Source organism: Protopterus annectens, chromosome 15.part0, assembly GCF_019279795.1.
Source record: "Protopterus annectens isolate FY-2018-M chromosome 15.part0, PAN1.0, whole genome shotgun sequence".
NCBI lineage: Eukaryota > Metazoa > Chordata > Ceratodontiformes > Protopteridae > Protopterus > Protopterus annectens.
The window spans coordinates 116,575,271-116,595,759 of NC_056749.1; the positions used below are offsets into that span (position 1 = coordinate 116,575,271).

The window sequence follows — 20,489 nt, forward strand, 5'->3', positions numbered from 1 at the left end:
AAAGTCAAGGTATTTCTACAAATTGAGCTAAAACTCAGTGTAAACATGCTACAGATTTCCTTTGAATGTCATAGCAGCATCAACTGTAAAAAAATCATTAAAGAATTTTCCTGTTAGGGATAGTGCTTTGATTTATTGAGGGATCCCCTCACATTCACCATGTGGTAATAATGGTGACAAAAGTGCCTGACAGGGGTCAGCAAAATCATACTGAGCACCAAATGCTTCTGCCATGCATGTTTCTCTTGCCTCAATACACCATTTTTGCACACATGCATAAGAACTTAAAAGCATAAGATACACAAGTACCTAGACACAAACTCATCGTGTACAGGGCACAGCTCAAACAATACATACTAAAACAGTTTAAATGCAACTGTCCATCTAAACAGAATGTCACAAACTGATATCCCCAATTGGTACTTTCCCTTCCAACATACATGATCCACCTGATTAACTCACTCATGCTAAACTTTGACTCCGCTTACCGAACCATTAGTGCTCTAAATTCACTACACGTATAATCGAATCCCCTCTTTCATTCAGTCTCTGTATTAGCTTTCCTAACATACCTCCTACTACCTATATCTCCATCACTTCTATTCCTCCTGCTTTAACTCTGTTCTTCCTGTTCTATTCCACTTATGTAACTGTACATATATTTGGTTTGTTGTATCTTCTATGCATATATTGTTTCAGAGAGTCCATGTTTACTCATAAATGTAAGTCACTGTTATTTGTGTACTGTACATTATTTTGTTACATTGTGATGTAACCTGGTCTGAGCAATTAGTTTTATTAGTGTTCAATCCTAGTGAACAAATATATATAAATAAAATACATTAATACAAACAGGCCCATTTCATTTCAGTAATAGTGGCTGTGGGATAGATTACCTCGCCACAAAAAATACTCCGACTGTACTGGTCACTTGCAGAGAAACATCTAGACTAGAGCTGTCGGAGGAGTCACAATTCCCAATTATCTCAAGTGCAGACAGGTACAAGGCGAAGGTTACTAAATATGGAACACGCATCAAATCGAGTGAATTTAGACATAAATTACACATTTACCAGGCTAATACAAAGGCAGACAGAGACAGTTTGAACTGATTTTCCAACACACAGAAGAGTTTAATTTGTTACTACTGTTAAACTGTAACTAATCTTGGCAGCAGTCTGTTTATGTGTGAGAGAGAAACCCTTCTTGCAACTTTTGTTCAACTACAACTAACATTCTATGAAACTCCCATGCTTTAAAATTCCCCAATCACATGAATGGTGATTCATTTATAAACAGATACTCTGTATGCAACGAAAATAAGAAGTCAATTACTGCACCTCATTAACCGAGTCTCGTCTTTCCCTAAACTTCTAAGCAAAGACTAATGCCTGAAAGAAAAAAAAAGAAAAAATAGACTTGTCACTCGGATACGATACAGCACTTTGCTTCCCCCTGCTGGATTCTACAAAAGCCGGTACATGAACTTGTACCAAGAAAGTCACAGACCAACACAGACAACATTACACTCACTTATATTAAAAAGCTGCATTAAATTGCAGCTCTGAAGGGCAGCACATAAAATGTTCACTTTGTACATTGGAAAATGTGAAAACAAAAAAATGCAGTGGTCCACTTAAAACGACCATCTGACGAAAAGGTTATTATTTATGGTTTTACAAAAACCCACCCAGAAAAAGCCAAGAAAATTATAACATAAAGCAAAATAATGAAATATCTTTCAGGTTATAAAAATCATACATTTCCAAATAAAATGATGCCTCTCTAATGTTGTCTGTTGCAGATGGGCTTTTGTGGCATTGACTGCAACAAAAACTATTTAGATCAGATATAACAGGCAGTGAAGCTTGTACAGCTGTTTCTGTGTACATCTGCCTTGTTATTGGTTGAGCTTACTTATTTTATTCCTTTAAATTTTGCTAACTGGATTACACCAAAAAGCTAGGGAAGTCCTAAGTGTCGAAAACATTAACATGCACGTAACAGAAACAAAGCAAAATACAATGTATTATTATTATTACTTTCATTATCAGTACTATTTTTACAATTATTACAACTATTGTACTGCACCTTTCTATTTATTTGCTATGTCACTGATGGACCTTATATTTTACTTCTTTACTGAGTTTTTCAAATGGACTGGCCGCTTGGGGAAAGTCATGTAAGTGTCTAAGACAAATATGCACTTCAGCAAAAACAAAGCAAAAGATAAAAACGTTTAGCTACTTCCTTAATAGATGAAGTCAACGTTATTTTTAATACAGAAAATATCAGGAAATGCTGTAATGTATTATTCAAGTGGACAATATGTGATTTGCAAATGCAGTATCTAGTAAGGTGCACATCACAAATTCAACAGAAATGAGCTGAAATACACAATTTTTGTTGCCCCATCTCCAGGATGGCATCAGTTGGGTCCTAGTGTACCTCCTCAATCACCAACCCCAAGTACAGAGGAAGGGGCATCCTGGTAGTGTGTAATCCTGATGGCAGAAAGGTTTTTTGCTGCTCTACCTGAACTTCTATTCTCATTCAGACACTGTAACGGTGTCATAGATATTCTGTGTGTACGTGCCCATGTGTGCTTTCATTAAAGACATGCCCACACATTATCCACAGCAGATGATATGTCTGGACCTCTCAAGTATCCCTGATTTTGACACAAATTTTAGCTCTGTCCTTCTTAAATCCCTTCTAAAACTAGGACTTCTGGGGACATGGTGGTGAGTTGCACTTAATAATGACAATAATTATAGAGTTCTATACTTTTAACTTCACAAAATGTATATTAATTTACATTATCTTATTCTATTAACATCTCAGTGGTACTAATATTTTAGAAAGTATCCCCAATTCAGTTACAGATTTTACCATATTTGGTTGAGAGCTGTGTGTTGCACACCCCCAAATAACTGTTTCTGTCTGGAAAAAAAGCCCCAGACTTCCACAGACGGCTGTTGGCAAGAAAGGAAGAAATCCAACTTCTCCCTAAAAAGGAGCAGGTGACAAGATACACTCAGTCCTCCCTGCCTTCCCCAATGCCCCCCTGGTAAGAATTTAATGAAATAAGAATCATCAGTAGCATCAGTGTTATCATCAAAAACAATGACCCCCTTTTTCATTCATTTTCTACATGGTGTCAGGGTGTTCTATTAACTGTCACCATCTTTGTCTACTCAGTGTCACTCTCTCCTTCCGTCTTCAACAATCATGCCTGACTGCTGCAGGTCTTCTCTCACCAAGTCCATCCATTGCTTTACTTAATGCATTCATTTCCTCTTGTCTTCTTCCTGTCTGTCCCAAATCATCTTCACCACACTGTCTTCTGCTTTCCTGCCATACTTCTCAAGGATACCGAATTCCTCAATAGTTACCAGTTTTGAGGAAAAAATAATGGGGTGCAATGAATTCCCTACTGGCCCCTCTAATTCCCGATTTTTTTTTTCAATTTTTTTTATATGTAACATTGCAATTTTAAAATTATGGATGATGCCACCACGCATTGCCAGCGTACAGCCTGCCAGACTCTCGCAGTGGGACTCGGGAGATTTAAAAAAAAAAAAAAAAACTTCAGCTGTTTACAGCTGCCAACTTGCGTGCAGCTTGTTGAGAACTCTCACTTTAATTTTATACTTGATCAAGCTGTAAGGAATCGATGGTAGTAAAAGGATTGTCATCAACCTTTTTCTTCTTGTCACAGCTGTGCATAGCTAGAGTAAAGGCGGCAGGTTGTTCTGCGCGCATCTCTTTCACTGCAGTTTATGTAACCTGTTCAGCAAAGTTAGGTATATGTTATGTGTTATGCATATAAAGTGGCTGATATGAATTGGATACTCTTTGTCCCAGGAGAGATGATTTAGTAACTGCACTAGCTTTGCAGGCCAGCGCTGCAGTGTCATAAACTGCTGATACTGCAATGTTGTTGGTTTATCAACAGATGCTTGACTACTCTCAGTTTTGCTAACTGGCATTCAAAAACAGACATAAAAATGTAAGAGTTGTTAAGTTTGTAAAAACAGCTGAAAAAACATGTGGCTTTTAATAGTGTTAATTCTGATCATGTGATTATAGTCAGAAACCTGTATTTGAAGTGCACAAGCAATGCACTTGTGTAGATTTAGGATGTAGTTATGTAGCTATTATTAGTTATAGTAAACAGCAATTATTAAATAATTAATAAGTAGTAATTATAGTAGGGGCCACTTCAACTTGTTTTCTAAGGATACTGTCTGGTGTTACTTGAATAAAGTGCTTGCTGTATCCTACAACTGAATCAAACCCTTTCTGGTGTGCTCAGGGCTATTTCCTTGGTTGGTTTGTACTTCTGAGCACTATTCCAAGATTTCCGTCGGTTTTGTCGTTTATTTGGAAAATGGAAGGGAAGACTATGCTTCCGGGAGCTGATAAGGCAAGGAAGGAGGATGTGGGTGAAATACGCAAAATAACTGGCCAGTTAACACAATTGGTCGATTTACTTATTCCAATTGGTCAATTCCTGATGTCTTTAGCTTCCTTTATTAACTTTTCAGTGAACTAGAAAGCGACATCATGAGAAGGGCAAAGACGAGTCAACTTGCGAGGTACGGATACTAGGAATAGAGCTGGATGAGCGTCTAATTCAACCGGAGATGACTGTGACTATTTAAGAACACCTAATATTTTAGCTGAAATGAAGGAAGAATGGGGGGTACCCAATTCCAACGAACAAACACTGGAGGCAGGACAACATAATATGACAAGACAAGGTGACAGTTACATTAATAATGAACTGGAAAACCTAAATGCTTGGCTTGTTAAAAAACATTCTTTAAGACTATCTGAACAAGTAATGAACAGTGATATGGACACTTATAATAATAATATCAACAAGTTACATGATGCAATATTGAAATTTAAAACCTTAGATATTGAAAACACATATTTTAAAGAATGTTTATGTTTAAGCATTTTTACGTTTCAAATAATGTAGAAAAAGGAACTGAATTTTACAATGAACTAATAAGTACATTTGCTAGATGTGGGAGTGATGTGATGAGGGCTATTATAAAACAATGAAAACGAAATGTTACTCTGCAAAAGCAGATCCAAAAGGTTAATGACCATCATAAAGGATCTTATGTTCACAGTTAATTCTGAAAAGGATAAATGCATGAATTTAAGGAAAAGTATAGACGTAACATGTATGGTTATTACTAACAGGAAGAAAAGGAAATAGAGAGAGATGCAATAGAGTATAGAGAGAACAGGAGTTACCCTTTGCCCAAATATACAAAGTAAAATAAGAATGGGGCCAGTGATTATAGGAGGCTGCCAATTGTGGGCCACCAACAGGAACCACTAATGGGAAGGGATGATAGAGACTTGGAACAAAGTTTGGACAACAATCAACTGAATAGGGATGACCCTTTAGAGTACCCACTACTCCGCAGGTCGGAGAGACTGAAGAACAGGAATCAGTCTTATTATACCCAGGATTACAGGTACGGGTGGTGGTGGAGGGGAGAACAAACATGATGGTGGTGACAGTTAATGATGTTGGGGGAAACAATGAAATTTTGAAGGAAAATTTTAAGTACACTTTCAATAAGTTTAATATCTTTAATTATAGTAGTATTGATCTGAACAAGGGGCACTTTAACTTATTTTCTAAGCATATTGTGTGGTCTGACTTGAATAGTGTGCTTGTTGTATCCTACAATTTAAGTCAAACCCTCTACTCAAGACTTTTCCTGGTGCCCAGAAAAGAGGGCTCTTGGTGCCCAATCCTGGATCTTTCAACTCTCAACACCTTTCTGGTGGTCCCAAAATTCAAAATGCTTACCCTGCAACAGATTCTCCCTTATGCTAGCCAAGGATGCCTGGTTAGTCACTCTAGACTTAAAAGAAGCTTATCTGCATATCCCCATAAGGGGGTCATGCAGGAAATATCTACGTTTCAGGGCAGGCTTTATGCACTATCAGTTCTCTGTACTTCCCTTTGGCTTCTCTACTGCGCCCAGAGTATTCACAAAGTGCCTGGCTCCAGCCACTGCATACTGCAGACAGAGAAATATCCAAATTTTCCCATACTTGGACGACTGCCTGATTCAGGTGAACAGTCAGGAATTGCTACTTCAGCACCTGGTATTTGTAAAAAGCCTTCTCACTTCATTGGGGTACACATCAACGAAAAAAAATCACAATTGGTACCCAGTCAAAAGATTGTATTCCTGGGAGCAAGCTTTGACAAACTTCAGAAAAATAGGTCTAGCTGACAAACTACTTCAAATGGCCACCAGAACCCACCTATCTGCAAGAAAAATATTGCAAGCCCTAGGGTTCATGGCCTCATGTATTCTGCTAATTCCATATGCAAGACTGCATATGACACTCCCGGCCAACAAATGTAAATAAATAAATAAAAAAAATATGAGGAAACTTCAGTGGTACTTAAAAAGTCTTTGGTGCCAAGATTTTCAGGACCTGGAAACAGTCATTCCTATCTTACCTTGTCTAAGGGCAAAATTCCTTTGGTGGGCAGAAGCATGCAACCACAACAAGGGACTGCATTTCACTCAACCCCTCGCCACCCAAACCCTGAGAACAGACTCATCAGACTATGCAAGGGGGGCTCATATGGCAGGCAAATGCATTTAGGGCCACTGGAGCACAGGACAGATTCTCCTGCACATCAATCAAACAGAGATGCTAGTTGTACAGAATGCTCTGACAGCTTTCAGATACAGTACAGTTTTGTACCTACCATAAATGTAGATGTTCGAGTGTTCACCCTGCTGCAGTCATCACACTTGGGTTATCCTGTCATCAGGCGGTCCCGCAGTCGGCCGGAATTCCAAAGTCTTGGTCCGGCGTCAGTTGCTGTCACCTCTTCCCTGATGTCAGTGCGCCAGGGGTATATATATAATGCAACCCACGCCATTTTCTTCAGTTTTTCTTGCCCCAGATGTCAGGTGCTCCCAAAAAGGTGGTCAGAAATTAGTACCAAATGGAGTAACCTCTGCACAAACACAAAATCCCTTCAGCTATAAGCAAATACATCACTAAGGTGTTGAAGAGATTTAGCCAGTAGATCAGAGGGGATGGAGGGAGGGTAACCTGGACTGCAGCAGGGTGAACACTCGAACATCTACATTTATGGTAGGTACAAAACTGTACTATGTTCATCGTGTTACCCTGCTGCAGTCATCACACTTGGGATGAATCCCAAAGCTAAGGAAGGGGGAGGTATCATAGAGGGTTAGTGGAGGCTATAAGGCCCTGCAGAACTGCAGTGGCAAAGCCTGCCCTGGTCTTAGAGTAAAGAGGTAAGTAATAGTGTTTGGTAAAGGTGTGTACTGAACTCCAAGTTGCAGCTTCTAAAATCTCCTTGGTTGGAACCCCCCTGAGAAAGGCTGTAGAAGTAGCTGTTGCCCTGGTAGAGTGGGACCTAATGGTAGCAGGGACTGGTTTCCCATGATGGGTATAGCAGAAACGTATGCAGTGACCTATCCATTTAGAAATGGTCTGTTTTGATATAGCCTTTCCTTGAGAAGCTGTAGCATCGGATACAAAGAGCTGGTCAGATTTTCTGAAAACTTTAGTTTTGTCCAAGTAGTAATGAAGTTGCCTGTGAATGTCCAAGGAATGCAGGAGTCTCTCACCTTTGTTCTGTGGATTTGGGAAGAAGGTGGGTAAGTGGATGGTTTGATTTAAAGCCACATTGGAAACCACCTTAGGCATAAAGGAAGGATTAGTTCATAGAGAAACTCTGTCTTGATGAAAAATGAGGAAAGGTTCCACTGCCATTAGTGCCTGTAGCTCTGAGACTCTTCTAGCTGAAGTTATTGCTAGCAGCAGGGCAGTCTTCCATGATAGGAACTGAAGATCTGCAGAGAAAGCTGGTTCAAAGGGAGGAAGCGTTAGGTTTTCCAGAACAAAGCTGAGGTCCCATGTTGGTGTAGGAGCTCTCCTGGGTGGTCTAATGTTTTTTTGCCCCTCTGAGGAACTGCCTTAGAAGAGGATGTGAAAATAAAGGTGGATCCGTGTTGTAGTGAGCTGAAATAGCTGAAGCATGGATTTTAATGGAGGAAAAAGAAAGTCCTTTGTGCAACATCTCAGCTTAATACTGTAGAATGTGAGGCATGTGAGGCTGAATTGTGTCTTGGCCTTTAGCTTGGTTCCAGATACAAAACCTTTTCCATTTGTCCGAATAAGCCTTCCTGGTGCTTGGCCTCCTGGCTTCCAGAATAACATCCAGAACTGTTTGGGAAAGAGGAGCTGGTTGGATGTTTAGTAGATTTGCCATGCAGCCAGATTTAAAGTTTTGAGCTGGCTGTGTAGAATCTGATTGTTTTGTTGTGTGAGCAAATGGGGGATTTGAGGCAATATCCATGCTGGGCTGTGAGCCATATTTCTCAATAGCGGGTACCAGTGCTGGCGTGGCCCGTCTGGGGCTATGAGAATCAGTCGTGGTCTCTCCTTTTTGACTTTCAGAAGAACCTTTGTGAGGAGAGGCAATGGAGGGAAGGCATATACTGTCAGGTTTTTCCAACTGAAAGAGAGTGCGTCTGCTTTCCAAGCTTGATGGTGAAATGTCCTTGTACAAAATTTTGTTAGTTGATAGTTTTGAGGACTGGCAAACAGGTCTATGTCTGGAAGGCTCCATTTTTATGTTATCATTGCAAATATTTGTGGATCTAGTTTCCACTCGTGGGGATCCTTGATGTTTCTGCTGAGGTCGTCTGCCAATGTGTTCTTCTGTCCTGGCAGGAATTGAGCTTGTAACTGAACTTGGTAAGCCAGAGCTGTGTTCCATAAGATCATTGCTTGCCTGCATAGAGGGTAGGAATGTGTACCCCCTTGTTTGTTTATGTACCACATTACTATGGTGTTGTCCGTCTTTATTGCAAGTTGTCCTGGATGTAATAGATCCTTGAAGGCTGTCAGAGCTTTCTGCACAGCTAGCATCTCTTTTTGATTTATGTGCAGATTTCTTTGATCTGCAGTCCATAGGCCTTGAACGCATTTCCTTGCCATGTGTGCCCCCCAGGCGTAATCTGAAGCATCTGTTGTGATAGTTTGCCTGGCTGGGGACAAGGTGAGAGGCTGACCCTTGTTGAGGTGACATGCCTGTGACCACCACAGAAATTCCTGTTGTAGGCAGGGAATGAGAGATATCATTGTGTCCAAGCTGTGGCTGTGTTGAGACCATACGCTTTTTAGGTACCACTGTAATTTCCTCATATGCAGCTTTGCAAATGGCATTAGTAGTATGCAAGATGCCATGAAGCCCAAGGCCTGCAGAATTTTTCTTGCAGTTAATTGGGTCTTTGTTGCCATTGTCTTGAAATATTGAGTCAGTTGTAGTTGCTTGTCTGGCGTAAGATAAGCCTTCTGGGCCGTTGTATTCAAGCTGGCACCCAGGAATGTCATTTTTTTGTGAAGGTACTAGTTTTGACTTCTTTTTGTTTACTGTGTACCCCAGGCAGTTTAGTAGATGCTTTACAAAGGCCAGATGATGTAAGAGAATGTCTTTGCTTTCTGCTTGGATGAGGCAGTCGCCCAGGTATGGATATATTTGAATTCCTCTTTGTCTGCAGTATGCAATTACTGGTGCCAGGCATTTTGTGAAGACTCTGGGTGCAGTAGATAAGCCAAAGGGCAGTGCAGAGAATTGGTAATGGGTTGAACCTGCAATGAAATGGAGGTATCTTCTGCAACTTTGTCTGATAGGGACATGCAGGTATGCCTCCTTGAGGTCCAACATTACTAGCCATGCTTCCTTGCCCAACATGGGAAGTAGCTGCTGTAGTGTTAGCATCTTGTTGAATTTGGGTACTTGTAAGTGTTTAGAATTGAAAGGTCCAGAATTGGTCTCCAGGCATTGTCCTTTCTGGGCACTAGAAAGAGTCTTGAGTAAATTCCTTGGCCTTGCTCTCGAGTAGGTACCAGTTGAATGGCTCTCATGTCCATGAGAGCTGTAATTTGCTTTTGTGCCTCTGCCCATTGATTTAGTGGCAGGTTTGGCATTCCTCTTTTCATTGGCAAGGTGTGAAAGTGGAATCTGTATCCTCGTACAATTATGTCTAGAACCCATTTGTCCTTTGTGACAATGGGCCAGTTGTCTGCAAAAAGTGTTAGTTTTCCCCCCAAGGGGGCTGCCAAGAGAGCATTGCCTGGCCAGATGAGGTGGAAGTCATTGAGTTTGCCTTCTGGTGGATTGGGACCTGTCTTCTCCTCCCTTCTGTGTTGTAGTGCCCCATTGGCGAGGTTTATACTGGGCTTGTGGTTGTCCTTTGCCCCTTGGGTGTCTGTATTTACCCCTCTGTGGTCTGTCAGTAGCTGGAAAGGACCAATTTTTTGTTGGCCAGTTTCTGCTGAAGCGAGGGGGTTGTACCTGTAGGAAATCTTTGACTGTCTGCATAGATTTTGCCTTATCCTCCATTTTCTTTAAAACTTCTTCTGCTTTAATCCAAAAAGAACATCCTGCTGTAAGGGAGCATCTAGTAGTTTTGCTTTAACATGATCAGGCAGAGTTTGTTCCTTTAACTAAGCATGCCTGCGTATAACAGACCCAGTGACAGCTGCTCTGCAGGAGGCCTCCAGAGAATCAAACCCACATTGTAAGGTATGTTTGCCCACCTGCTCAGTGGCGTGCAACAGATCCTGTACTTCCTTCAATTCAGATTGTTGAGGGAGAGTGATTATTCTTTGCTTTAATTGAGAGATTAGGAATTGCTGATACTTAAGCATGTGAAATTGGCAATTCAGTGCCCTCATAGCTAGAGTGGCTGAGGTGTAAATCTTTTTCCCCCACCTGTCTAGTGCTCTGGAATCCCTCTCAGAAGGAACTGGGTTTTTAGCCATAGAAGCCTTAGCCCCCTTGGGACCCTGGGAGATTGTCTCTGGATCAGCTACAGGGCTTTTGTAAAGAAATTTGTGGGAATCAGGCACTCTATAGTATCTGTCAGGCTTAGCCGGAGCAGAAGGTAGAGAGTCTGGGTTCAAACTGGATTCTAACTAAACATAATCCACAATGTCCAAAACTGGTGGGATGGCAAGTGGTCTGTGTTGGGGGAGTAAAAGAAACTCTCTGAGCCTTTTCTTTGAGTCAGGAGTAGTCCTGACCTTCCCAGTGAAAATGTTCCCTCATAGTGTGTAAAGTTTCCCCAAAGGAGTAGTCTTCAGGAGGAGAAGCTGAGAGAATAGAGTCCTCAGCATCAGAATCTTCATAAGGAGAGAAGGAGTAATCTTGGTCCTCAGAGGAGTCTGAAGAAATGGACACTTGTTCAGACGATGCATAGTCTTCCTCTTGTCTAGGCCTTTTGTCAGGAGGGGGCCTGGAACCCCTGATTAAAGAAATCAAATCTTCAGACATTTTGAGCATCTGTTTCTTAGGCATGGGGCCTTGAACAGGAGACTGAAGGGCAATCCTTTTAGATTTAGTAGGAGTCTTCGTCTTAGAAAACATTTTAATGGTGAGGGTCGTCGGTCTGAAAATGCCTTCAGAAACCGATGGCGTTTCTGTAGCACCGACGTCCTTTATAGCAATGTCGTCGGAAGGGCCTGAACTAAATGGCTGCGTCGGCCTGGTGCATTCCGACAAAAATTCCGTAGCGGTCTCGGGTTCCAGATCTGCGGTAGTCAGGGGCTGCGTCGGAGCCTCACTGAGGACCGGAGAACCGGAGACCGGCTCAGCCGAGGCCTCGGAATCTGGCTTAGGCCTGGGCTGTCTGTCCTTATCCTTGTGTTTTTTGTGCACGCCGGTAGTTGGTTGCTCCGATGGCATGGTGTAGTTAAATTTCCTACCGAAGTAGTGTCATGCAAAATCAAAGCGTCTTTTAATAGTACGCTTATTAAACCTAGCACAAAACCGACAAGTAGTGACGTCGTGGTCTGGGCCTAGGCAAGGTATGCAATAAGAATGAAAATCCTTATGAGAAATTTGCTTCCCACAAGAAATACAATTGTTAACTTTTTCGGACATCGGTCTGAGGCAAGAAAAGTTTCCCCAATGGGGTACTTAGCTTTAAAGAAGACTTCGGTCTGAAATTCGAATTCGAAAATCTAAGGTGTCGGCCGACCGGCACTTGCAAACTGCTTCTGCTTCGGGCACCGCGCGGCAAGAAAGACTGAAGAAAATGGCGTCGGTTGCATTTTATATACCCCTGGCGCACTGACGTCAGGGAAGAGGCGACAGCAACCGACGCCAGACCAAGACTTTGGAATTCCGGCCGACTGCGGGACCGCCTGACGACAGGATAACCCAAGTGTGATGACTGCAACAGGGTAACACGATGAACATCTAATCCTTCCAGGAAATTGTTGATAAAAACAGACAACACCACAATTATGTGGTACATAAACAAGCGGGGGGAACCCATTCTTACCCACTCTGTCGGTTACCCATGGTCCTGTGGAACACAGCCTTGAGCAACCAAGTAAATCTGCAAGCTCAATTCCTGACAGGCAAACAAAATTCACTGACAGATGACTTAAGCAGAAATCTTCTAGACCCACACAAGTGGAAATTGGAGCCCAACACCTTCAATCTTCTGATCCAGAGGTGGGGGACACCGGAGGTGGACCTGTTTGCCTCCCAGGAACCCTCACAGCAGGGCCTGAAAGTGGATGCCCTATCCTTCCAATGGGAAACCTCTCAATCTATGCCTTTCCCCCTCTGCCCCTTCTCTCAAGAGTACTACTCAAGATAAAACAGGACAGGCCAAGGGCAATTCTTATTGCCCCAGACTGGCCGTGCCAGCACTGATACCCACTCCTACGCAGCCTGACAACAGTGCAACCCTGGCACCTACACCAGACTCCTACCCTGCTGTCTCAGCAGGAGGGACAGATTTTACATCAACAATTGAAAACCCCAAACCTTGCAGCCTGGCTTATCCCTTGAATACCCCACCAGCAACCCTCAGCAAACAGGTGCTGGACGTCATTCTTGAAGCCAGAAGTCCTAGTACTAGGAAATCCTATGCTGAAAAGTGGAAAGGATATTGTTCTTGGAATCAGTCTAAAGGAAAGGACACAGCAGTGCCCGCCTTACCTCTAATCCTGGATTACCTAGCAGAGCTACTACACAGAGGCCTATCCTTCTCCTCCATTAAGATTCATGCCTCTGCCATCTCAGCTCATTATAATACTGAGCCACCTTATTTTCTCACACTCTCATGAAACGGTTCCTGAGAGGGGCTAACAGCTTAAGGCCCCCTAGGAGAGCACCCACCCCTGCCTGGGACCTTAACTTTGCACTGGAAAATCTCGCTCTTCCCCCTTTTGAACCTGCTGCCTCAGCAGAGTTAAAATTCCTCTCTTGGAAAACAGCGTTGCTTTTAGCTATAACTTCAGCTAGAAGAGTGTCTGAGTTACAGGCACTAATGGCTGTGGAACCCTTCATTATTTTCCATGCTAACAGGGTTTCCCTCAGGACTAACCCGTCCTTTATGCCGAAGGTGGTGTCCAGTGTGGCTCTAAACCAGTCCATCCATTTACCAACCTTCTTCCCTAACCCTCAGAATAAAGGGGAAAGGATCCTGCACTCCTTGGATGTGCAGAGACAGCTCAGGTTCTTACTTGACAGGACTAAGCCTTTCTGAAAATCTGACCAGCTGCTAGTCAGCTTTGCTACAAGGGCAGAGGGTAAGGCCATTTCAAAACAAACCATTTCTAAATGGATAGCACACTGCATCCATTTCTGCTACAAGCACCATGGAAAACCTAACCCACAAGGGATCAGAGCACATTCCACTAGGACTACTTCCACCTCTACAGCATTTCTCAGGGTAGTCCCTGCCAGGGACATTCTGGAAGCTGCAACCTGGACTTCTGTACACACCTTCACCAAGCATTACCACTTGCGTATCTTTTCCAAATCCAGGGCTGGATTTGCTACAGCAGTCTTGCAAGGCCTACTAGCCAGCCCTAACACTTCTTGACTGCCTCCACCCATCCTTAGCTTTGGGAATCAACCCAAGTGTGATGACTGCAACAGTGAAACACGAAGAACATAGTACAGTTGTGTACACTTACCATAAATGTAGATGCTCAAGTGTATTCACTGTTGCAGTCCTGGTTTCCCTCCCTCCAGCCCCCTGGCTTTCTCTATCTTTCTCTCTCTCCTCTCTATGGCCATTCCTAATGGCATTGGTATTTACTTGTTACTGGTGGTGTTTCCCACCATATACTAGCTCCCTGTTGACACTTGGGGTACAAAAAACTGATGTAATGGCACCAGGTGCCTGTTTTATACTACTGACAACCAGACGTCATGGAAGAAGCGACAGCATCTGACGCAGAAATACTAAGACTGGTATTTGGGCTGACTGAGGGCTACCTGCAGGTAAAAAACCCAAGTGTGATGACTGCAACAGTGAAACACGAAGAACATCTGTTGTTACCACAGTCCCAGTTTTCCCTCACGCTTATTGCTTTCTCAAGATGGTGGGTATTTCATTTGCTAGAAAAGAAGAGTGTAGAAAGTAGTGTTTGATAATAACTTGTGTTGAAAGTAGTGTTTGATAATAACTTGTGTTGAATGTAGTGTTTGATAATATCTTGTGTTGAATGTAGTGTTTGATAATATCTTGTGTTGAAAGTAGTGTTTGATAATAACTTGTGTTGAAAGTAGTGTTTGATAATAACTTGCGTTGAAAGTAGTGTTTGATAATAACTTGTGTTGAAAGTAGTGTTTGATAATAACTTGTGTTGAAAGTAGTGTTTGATAATAACTTGTGTTGAATGTAGTGTTTGATAACTTGTGTTGAAAGTAGTGTTTGATAATAAGTTGTGTTGAAAGTAGTGTTTGATAATAAGTTGTGTTGAAAGTAGTGTTTGATAATAACTTGCGTTGAAAGCAGTGTTTGATAACTTGTGTTGAAAGTAGTGTTTGATAACAACTTGCGTTGAAAGTAGTGTTTGATAACTTGTGTTGAAAGTAGTGTTTGATAACTTGTGTTGAAAGTAGTGTTCGATAATAACTTGTGTTGAAAGTAGTGTTCGATAATAACTTGCGTTGAAAGTAGTGTTCGATAATAACTTGTGTTGAAAGTAGTGTTCGATAACAACTTGTGTTGAAAGTAGTGTTTGATAATAACTTGTGTTGAAAGTAGTGTTCGATAACAACTTGTGTTGAAAGTAGTGTTCGATAACAACTTGTGTTGAAAGTAGTGTTCGATAACAACTTGTGTTGAAAGTAGTGTTCGATAACAACTTGTGTTGAAAGTAGTGTTTGATAATAACTTGTGTTGAAAGTAGTGTTTGATAATAAGTTGTGTTGAAAGTAGTGTTTGATAATAACTTGTGTTGAATGTAGTGTTTGATAACTTGTGTTGAAAGTAGTGTTTGATAATAACTTGTGTTGAAAGTAGTGTTTGATAATAACTTGCATTGAAAGTAGTGTTTGATAATAACTTGCGTTGAAAGTAGTGTTTGATAATAACTTGTGTTGAAAGTAGTGTTTGATAATAACTTGGTTAGTTGTACATGAGTGACAAGAAGTGCGAACTTCTTTTTCTCCTTGCTTCAGCTATCAACGCCCCCCCCCGAAAAAAAAAGCACTTCTATTTCATTCAATAGACCGAGAACCTGAAAATTGTTGCTTATGGCATAATTTATTAGTTGTACTTCAGTGACTTGAATGTTTTTTTTTGGGGGGGGGGGTGTTGTAGTGAAATTTGTGATCATACCTCTCAAGTGACTGCGGTGGTGGTGCTGTGGTAGCATTGTCGCTTCACAGTTGGGCGTTGCCCGCTCGATTCTCAGTTAGAGCGTCTTCTGCAACAGTGAAACACGAAGAACATCTGTTGTTACCACAGTCCCAGTTTTCCCTCACGCTTATTGCTTTCTCAAGATGGCGGGTATTTCATTTGCTAGAAAAGAAGAGTGTAGAAAGTAGTGTTTGATAATAACTTGTGTTGAAAGTAGTGTTTGATAATAACTTGTGTTGAATGTAGTGTTTGATAATATCTTGTGTTGAATGTAGTGTTTGATAATAACTTGTGTTGAAAGTAGTGTTTGATAATAACTTGTGTTGAAAGTAGTGTTTGATAATAACTTGCGTTGAAAGTAGTGTTTGATAATAACTTGCATTGAAAGTAGTGTTTGGTAATAACTTGCGTTGAAAGTAGTGTTTGATAATAACTTGTGTTGAAAGTAGTGTTTGATAACTTGTGTTGAAAGTAGTGTTTGATAATAAGTTGTGTTGAAAGTAGTGTTTGATAAGTTGTGTTGAAAGTAGTGTTTGATAATAACTTGCGTTGAAAGCAGTGTTTGATAACTTGTGTTGAAAGTAGTGTTTGATAACAACTTGCGTTGAAAGTAGTGTTTGATAACTTGTGTTGAAAGTAGTGTTTGATAATAACTTGTGTTGAATGTAGTGTTTGATAACTTGCGTTGAAAGTAGTGTTTGATAATAACTTGCGTTGAAAGTAGTGTTTGATAATAACTTGGTTAGTTGTACATGAGTGACAAGAAGTGCGAACTTCTTTTTCTCCTTGCTTCAGCTATCAACGCCCCCCCCCCCCCCCGAAAAAAAAAGCACTTCTATTTCATTCAATAGACCGAGAACCTGAAAATTGTTGCTTATGGCATAATTTATTAGTTGTACTTCAGTGACTTGAATGTTTTTTTTGGGGGGGGGGTGTTGTAGTGAAATTTGTGATCATACCTCTCAAGTGACTGCGGTGGTGGTGCTGCGGTAGCATTGTCGCTTCACAGTTGGACGTTGCCCGCTCGATTCTCAGTTAGAGCGTCTTCTGTGTAGCGACATGCGTGAATAGGATGTTCCTTCATTGAAGGTTGTGCGTTAGGCCCGGCAAGCCAGTACGTAAAAATCTTCTGCCAATCATTAGCGGACCGGAGTTCCGCTGTGGCGACCCCTAACCGGGAAAAGCCGAAAGACACAACAACAACCTCTCAAGTGTATCTCATTACGAGGAACATTCCTTATTGTGGGTCTTAAAACTTCCATTCAGTGTTGGGTATTTTTTAACCGATATCCATAGTAAATAATACTGAAGCACATTAATTCACCCACTGAATTATTTTATTAGTATAAAGCACAGTTTAGCCATTCTGTGATCTTCCTTGTTGAAGACAGTCGTAAGCTGTTGGGAGGTGTTCCACATTTTACCCATTTGTTCCACATTTTGAAATGCAGTGTTCCATACTTTGGAGTGGAAGGGTTGACAGCTGTGCATGAACGTTGCAATACTGATGAGTTAGTTTGCAGTATTGGCTGATGGAGTACATTGATTACAGAGATCGGGAAAGGCTAGTAGATGGATTAATATTCCTGTCCTAGCCAGACTGCACATTGTTTTGTTCTTCTGCAGTCTTTATACTAAATGAGCAGAATCAACTTTACTCGTATAATGCTGTACAGTCTTCTGAGGAATGTATTAATGTTTGCAGTTATGCGTATGCTTTTCAAAAACCGCTATAAACATCATCAAACCTCTCAAGTGTACCTCATTATGATGAATGGTTACATCCAATTGCTAGAATAACAGGTTTTGCATTATTATGTATTTTCTGAGGGATATGAAGTCTGAAATTCAGACGTCTGCCATTATTTATTATTTAGTGACGTCAATCTTCATCTTGGTATCCAACAATTCCACTGGAGTGGGCTGGGTTACATGATTATGTATATACATTTTATGTTAATTAGCATCCCGAAGGTTGATCAGTTGTACCTACTTTTCATGAGCTTTTGTCCAGAATTCTGATGTTTCCAGGTTGAGAGGTATGTTTCCTTTACATGAGTCTGTACCACCATAATCTGTTCTCTTTGACCTCCCTTACAATTTGAACCATCTGGGTTTCTGCTTCAATCTCCTCATTTCTCCATCTGTCCCACACTGTGCATCCTACCACCCATCTCAGGCACTTCATCTCCGTCACCTCTAGCTTCCTCAACTGCTCTGCCTTTACTACCCAAGTTTCTGTACCATGCAGTAGTACTGTTTGTACCACTGTCTTGTACACCTTACTTTTCAGCTTCTTTGGCATTCTTATGTCATAGACTACACCTACCAACCTGTGTGCCAGTTGGCTGCTACCCCTCTGATTCTAGCTTTGATTTCATCATTTGGACTTCCCTTCTCCTCAGTCATCCCTCCCAGATACTTGACACTGTGCCACACTATACACACTGATTTCCCTTCTATCTGAATGCTCACCCTCTTCTGATTTCCCACATTTGCTGCCATCGGCTTTATCCCATGTGCCTTCAGTTTTGAATTCCATTCCCCCATCCTTTTCTGAAGTTTTGATAAGAGTCTGTCTGTAGTGCCACACATCTGCACACACCAGCTTTGTTGATCTGTCTTCTCCTACCAGTTTAGTAATATAGTCTATCATCAATGCACACTCCCACAGGGAATCTGTGAGACCGAACAGTTTGCACTCATGTCATTGGGTCTTAGTACACATCCTGCACCAATTCTAACAATGTTTAAATAGGAGTTGTTGTATCTTTCGGCTTTTCCCAGTTAGGGGTCGCCACAGCAGAACTCCTGTCCGCTAATGATTGGCAGCAGATTTTTACGTGCCGAGTTGCCGGCTCTGATGCACAACCTTCAACGAAGGTACGCCCATTCACGCATGTCTCCACACAGAAGATGCTCTAGCTGAGAATCGAACAGGACAACATCTTACTGTGAGGCTACAACGCTACCGCAACACCACCACCGCGGTCAATTTTGTACTAATACAATGGTGATGGTGAGTTTTTTACTAAATACTCCTATAATGTTTAAATAGGAGTATTTAGTAAAAAACTCACCATCACGATTGTATTAGTACAAAAAATAAGTTATTAAACACTATAACAATGGTTGAACCCCATTTAAGACCAGCTGTTAAGCATCCAGTACAGGTTTTCAAGTCTGTTTGTTAAACACAAGTAGAAATTTTTGAAAATCAAATGAATCTGCATTACAAAGCTATAGTATAAATCACGTTCTTAATTATCCACTTTAATACTCAATTATTAAGACCTGTGATGGAACCACACTGTTAATACTAAGCATGTACCTCAGGTTTTCAAGGTTGGTTGTTATGCTATGCACAAGTAAAAACTGCCAAAATGAGTTGTATTATAAAATCTGCATTATAAACTATGTGCTTAATTATCATCAACACTTTGGCATTTAGTTCTTGTTTTTAGACAACTCCTGCAGAGCTTGGTTTCCTCTACCATATGCTACCCTCATTCTGCGGACAATGCTGACATTGAGAGCAGCTCAAATCATAACCACTCAACAGATGCCTTGCCAACATGTGTTGCCCTGCCATGAGATCTGTGCACGTGTAACCTCGAATGTGTGGCCTGCACATATCAACACCAATAAATAGGAAGACTAAAATGAGCAGCTTTAGCAAAATGGCCCACTAGTATGTGTGCCAATGAATAGGTGAGTGGTCTGTGCACATGAGCACCTCTAAACAGCTGGCCTACGCCAGTGTGCTCAACACTGAACAGGTAGATTGCACACTGAAGAGGTTCTGTGCGAATTATATGCACCAGTGATCAGATCCCCTGCGTGCAGTACACCACTAAACATGTGCCACATATGCACCAATAAGCAGGCAGCCTTATATTTACATCACTGACAAAGAAGTCTATTAATGTAAGCAATGCTAAAACATTACTGAACAGAACCTTGTGAGTGTAGGTACCTTAAGTAGATGGCATTTAAATGTGGGCACCAGTGAAGAGGTGTAAGTGAGTTTGTACATCATCAAACAGGTGGTATGAGAATTTCTAATCTGGTAAACAGATGATGTGCACTAGTGTAGTTCTTGTTTTCCTGAACTGTAGCACTGATTTACATATATGTCTACTGCGATTCACCTTTCAGGTGTTAGTACACATATGATATGCACGGCGACTCTGGTTCATCTAGTGGCCTGGATGTCAAGGGACCAGCAGACACAGCAATCTTTTCTGGAGAAGATGGGGGAAGAGTCTCGCCTGCAGCACTGAACAGCAGCCCTCAAAAGATATCAAAGATGTTATGGCAAGTAAAGAAGAAGGGGAGGGGATACTCACAAACATCCAAACTCAGTACCTCATATGAAAGCATGTGTGTATTTCTACACAAGTCAAACTTGGGGGGGGGGGTTCATGAAGTAAAACAAAGAAAAAAATCCAGAGTATGACAAAGTACCAGACCTGCAATAAGCTTTAAATTCAGATGGAAAACAAATGCAAGCCAAGTAATATGGGAGGGATGCAGGGTTCCCTACCACACCAGAGGTCAGCAGAAGAGTGGACAAAAATACTTTGCATGGAGCTAATCTGTGCTTGCTTCTAGCTACAGGATAAGCACGGCCTGATAAACAAGGGCATCTTCTGGAAGAGTGGGGCTAAAGACCATGCCATCCTAAAGCTCAGAATGTTAAAGCACCAAGAGGGTATTTTGGAGGTCTGAGATCATCTCTCAGTGAAACACACCACTTCTTTTTCACAAAAA

The 20,489-nt window shown here is 41.5% G+C and overlaps 1 protein-coding gene across 3 annotated transcripts in view; it reads right to left on the reverse strand.

Annotated features, from left to right (window-relative positions):
• SHROOM4 (shroom family member 4) overlaps positions 1-20,489 on the reverse strand; it is a 1,399,869-nt gene that overhangs the window by 160,977 nt on the left and 1,218,403 nt on the right. The gene's annotated exons all lie outside the window — the stretch shown is intronic.